Here is a 5000-nt window from a genome sequence, read left to right as displayed (position 1 = left end):
CCGTATACATGCTGAAAGAGTCTGCCCACAATGGGAACCACACGTCAGCCAGACACTCTGATCACGCACCACTCTCTGCTTCTAACAGGCGCACATACAATATGTAAGCACCAGCATGGAACAACATCCAGTGCATCCTCTCCGCCACATTACACAATCCACACTATCACAACCAGACCAGGAGGTCCATGCGGAAAATAGAATATCCCACCCTTTCGACATCCACCATTGCGCAGATAAGGCACCAACACCCACACATGTCCTATACAACGGTGCACCCAACATCACAATAGTACCTCCTGTCACAGCGCACAAACAATGACATGAGTCAAAGACACAGGTCTGACACAAGCATAGAATTGGAGCGCCGCCTCTAATAAGCCAAAGGTGCATCCTGACGTGACAAATCTCATCATGTCACAAGCATTCACTTACTATAATCACTATCAACGAACCTGCCGCCCCGCCCCCCCCCCCCCCCCCCACACCTTTCCTTACAACAACGTGTAACCTAACCTAACCCATGTTGTACCTTAACCTAACCCATGTTGTACCTTAACCTAACCCATGTTGTGCCTTAACCTAACCCATGTTGTGCCTTAACCTAACCCATGTTGTCCCCTAACCTAACCCAAGTTGTCCCCTAACCTAACCCATGTTGTCCCTTAACCTAACCCATGTTGTGCCTTAACCTAACCCATGTTGTGCCTTAACCTAACCCATGTTGTCCCCTAACCTAACCCATGTTGTCCCCTAACCTAACCCATGTTGTGCCTTAACCTAACCCATGTTGTCCCCTAACCTAACCCATGTTGTGCCTTAACCTAACCCATGTTGTCCCCTAACCTAACCCATGTTGTCCCCTAACCTAACCCATGTTGTCCCCTAACCTAACCCATGTTGTGCCTTAACCTAACCCATGTTGTGCCTTAACCTAACCCATGTTGTCCCCTAACCTAACCCAAGTTGTCCCCTAACCTAACCCATGTTGTCCCCTAACCTAACCCATGTTGTGCCTTAACCTAACCCATGTTGTGCCTTAACCTAACCCATGTTGTGCCTTAACCTAACCCATGTTGTCCCCTAACCTAACCCATGTTGTCCCCTAACCTAACCCATGTTGTGCCTTAACCTAACCCATGTTGTCCCCTAACCTAACCCATGTTGTGCCTTAACCTAACCCATGTTGTCCCCTAACCTAACCCATGTTGTCCCCTAACCTAACCCATGTTGTCCCCTAACCTAACCCATGTTGTGCCTTAACCTAACCCATGTTGTGCCTTAACCTAACCCATGTTGTCCCCTAACCTAACCCATGTTGTCCCCTAACCTAACCCATGTTGTCCCCTAACCTAACCCATGTTGTCCCCTAACCTAACCCATGTTGTCCCCTAACCTAACCCATGTTGTCCCCTAACCTAACCCATGTTGTCCCCTAACCTAACCCATGTTGTCCCCTAACCTAACCCATGTTGTCCCCTAACCTAACCCATGTTGTCCCCTAACCTAACCCATGTTGTGCCCTAACCTAACCCATGTTGTGCCCTAACCTAACCCATGTTGTGCCCTAACCTAACCCATGTTGTGCCTTAACCTAACCCATGTTGTCCCCTAACCTAACCCATGTTGTCCCCTAACCTAACCCATGTTGTCCCCTAACCTAACCCATGTTGTCCCCTAACCTAACCCATGTTGTCCCCTAACCTAACCCATGTTGTGCCTTAACCTAACCCATGTTGTCCCCTAACCTAACCCATGTTGTCCCCTAACCTAACCCATGTTGTCCCCTAACCTAACCCATGTTGTCCCCTAACCTAACCCATGTTGTCCCCTAACCTAACCCATGTTGTCCCCTAACCTAACCCATGTTGTCCCCTAACCTAACCCATGTTGTCCCCTAACCTAACCCATGTTGTGCCCTAACCTAACCCATGTTGTCCCCTAACCTAACCCATGTTGTGCCTTAACCTAACCCATGTTGTGCCTTAACCTAACCCATGTTGTCCCCTAACCTAACCCATGTTGTCCCCTAACCTAACCCATGTTGTGCCTTAACCTAACCCATGTTGTGCCGTAACCTAACCCATGTTGTGCCTTAACCTAACCCATGTTGTGCCTTAACCTAACCCATGTTGTGCCTTAACCTAACCCATGTTGTGCCTTAACCTAACCCATGTTGTGCCTTAACCTAACCCACGTTGTCCCCTAACGTAACCCACGTTGTCCCCTAACGTAACCCACGTTGTCCCCTAACGTAACCCACGTTGTCCCCTAACGTAACCCACGTTGTCCCCTAACGTAACCCACGTTGTCCCCTAACGTAACCCACGTTGTCCCCTAACGTAACCCACGTTGTCGCCTATCGTAACCCACGTTGTCGCCTAAACCTGCTCTGTAATTGTTATACGACTCGTTCAATTAGTGTAGTGTTGCCCACCCGCAACCCTCGCAATATAGTTCGCTACTCGCACTGCCCGCTCCCCTGTGTATCGCTTCATGTTAAACACCTTGCAAGTCTTGCTGACTTTCCACATGCTCCTGCTGTACACTGTAATGTGGATGGCAGCAGGGCGTACATGCCGCCCCCCCCCCCCCCCCACCTCTCCCCACGTCCCCACCTTGCCCCCTGCCTTCGCAAGGTGGTTGGTGACAAGTTTGCATGTTCAATGCCCTTCGCATGCGACGTACGCAGGCTACGTTGTGGTGCGGCCTGTGTCAACTGTCCGCTGATGTCGTACGCGTGAACCACAATCTGTACTGCACATTCGTCCTTATGTACTGAATGATACATCGTGGCACATGTGTGACCGTACAACGACTGCGCCCAAAAACGGCGGACCATACAGTGCAAATATTGTGCACGCAGCTACGTGTCGTCTCCCTATGAGAGCTGGATTGCAGTGTGGTACGCCATAGAGACGTGTGGGAGGAACGGACGCCGTGGATGGCGATCAGCATGAGCTGTCTGTTGATGTATTCGGACCTAGTCGTCTCTCCTCACACACCGTGATGGCATGGTGCAGCGCGTTCCATATCTGCGACATGCTACAGAAGCCGGTTGACAGTCGTTCGAGCAATGGACATCGCATACGTACGGGGGCCACCTTCCACGTATTGTCTAGGCGTGCACATTTTGTTGCGTGTATGTGGGCAGACGTAGTGTGGCGTGACACCTGACACAGGCATGCAATAATGGTTGAAGTTGCAAATGGCGATGGACGCCTACGTTTTCTGGTGAAGTTACGCAAATGAAGAAATGGTAACCCGTTGTGGTGCGGTTGTTCTCGCTAGGGGTGAATCGGTGATGGCGACGATAGGTTGAGGTACTAACCGGTTGTTCCAGCGATACCCACCATGCCGACGAAACTGAACGGCATCTGGGTGTGAAGCGATACGCGGCGGTGGCTGGGTGGGACCGTCCCCGGCCGGTGAGGGGGCGCCTCCCGGCGTGCTGGCCGCGCGGTGCGTGGGCGCACGCGCTACAGCCGGCTGGTGGGGGCGGCCAGTGGCAGGCGCGCCGGCCGACGGACGCGGCAGGCGTCGCAGCTGCGCGCCGGCGCACCCTGCGCGCGGCGCCGTGCGGCCAAAGTAGGTCCTCGCGGGCCCGGTGCGAAGCGCGGTGGACATCTGCAGTGTGCTGGTCCGATTGAGGACTGTGTGCGTTGAGGATGCGCCGCCGCCCGGCGCTCGGCGCCGCGACGCCGTCTGCTGCTCGGTCGCCCCAGCGGTTCTCGCTGGTGGTTTGTATCGCAGCTGTGCGGATGTGTTGGCGTGTGCGCTGTGCTGGGAGAGTTCGCTTCGGCACCCAAGTGGGGCTTTTGTCCTTCTGTGGCGCTGGCGTTGGAGCTGCCGGTCACCGTAGGTGGCGCGTGTTGTCTCCCGCCGGCAATGCCACGACAGCACGCTCCCGGGCCTCTGTCGGCAGCGGCAAGCTCAGTTGGGAGCACGGGTGGTCGCACCGAAAGCGTCTACTCGCCTAACTCCGGGCGATTGCGCCTCTCTCGAACCCGACCAAGTACTTGGGACGGCGCTGCGCGCCGCCGGGACCTGAGAGGGTTTCGAGGTGTATTGTGCAGGGGAGCTCAGCCTCCTCCTGTTTGCAGAATGATTGAGCGGACGCTTGCGTGTTCGCGCGGGCCCCCGGGACACACTCCCGGGCGGCCGGCTGCTCAGCTCTAGTTGACGCAGCTCCCTGGTTGATCCTGCCAGTAGTCATATGCTTGTCTCAAAGATTAAGCCATGCATGTCTCAGTACAAGCCGCATTAAGGTGAAACCGCGAATGGCTCATTAAATCAGTTATGGTTCCTTAGATCGTACCCACGTTACTTGGATAACTGTGGTAATTCTAGAGCTAATACATGCAAACAGAGTCCCGACCAGAGATGGAAGGGACGCTTTTATTAGATCAAAACCAATCGGTCGGCTCGTCCGGTCCGTTTGCCTTGGTGACTCTGAATAACTTTGGGCTGATCGCACGGTCCTCGTACCGGCGACGCATCTTTCAAATGTCTGCCTTATCAACTGTCGATGGTAGGTTCTGCGCCTACCATGGTTGTAACGGGTAACGGGGAATCAGGGTTCGATTCCGGAGAGGGAGCCTGAGAAACGGCTACCACATCCAAGGAAGGCAGCAGGCGCGCAAATTACCCACTCCCGGCACGGGGAGGTAGTGACGAAAAATAACGATACGGGACTCATCCGAGGCCCCGTAATCGGAATGAGTACACTTTAAATCCTTTAACGAGTATCTATTGGAGGGCAAGTCTGGTGCCAGCAGCCGCGGTAATTCCAGCTCCAATAGCGTATATTAAAGTTGTTGCGGTTAAAAAGCTCGTAGTTGGATTTGTGTCCCACGCTGTTGGTTCACCGCCCGTCGGTGTTTAACTGGCATGTATCGTGGGACGTCCTGCCGGTGGGGCGAGCCGAAGGCGTGCGACCGCCCCGTGCGTGCTCGTGCGTCCCGAGGCGGACCCCGTTGAAATCCTACCAGGGTGCTCTT

At 54.1% G+C, this 5000-nt stretch overlaps 1 non-coding gene across 1 annotated transcript in view; it reads left to right on the top strand.

Moving 5' to 3' along the window:
• Positions 1 to 4189: 4189 nt before the first annotated feature.
• Positions 4190 to 5000, top strand: part of LOC124734084 — a 1909-nt gene continuing 1098 nt past the window's right edge. The window contains exon 1 of the ribosomal RNA XR_007009316.1: positions 4190 to 5000. This exon is cut by the window's right edge and continues 1098 nt beyond it. This is a non-coding gene — a ribosomal RNA (small subunit ribosomal RNA).

This window comes from Schistocerca piceifrons, unplaced genomic scaffold (assembly GCF_021461385.2).
Source record: "Schistocerca piceifrons isolate TAMUIC-IGC-003096 unplaced genomic scaffold, iqSchPice1.1 HiC_scaffold_1422, whole genome shotgun sequence".
Lineage (NCBI taxonomy): Eukaryota > Metazoa > Arthropoda > Insecta > Orthoptera > Acrididae > Schistocerca > Schistocerca piceifrons.
This window is presented reverse-complemented; position numbering and strand designations above follow the sequence as displayed.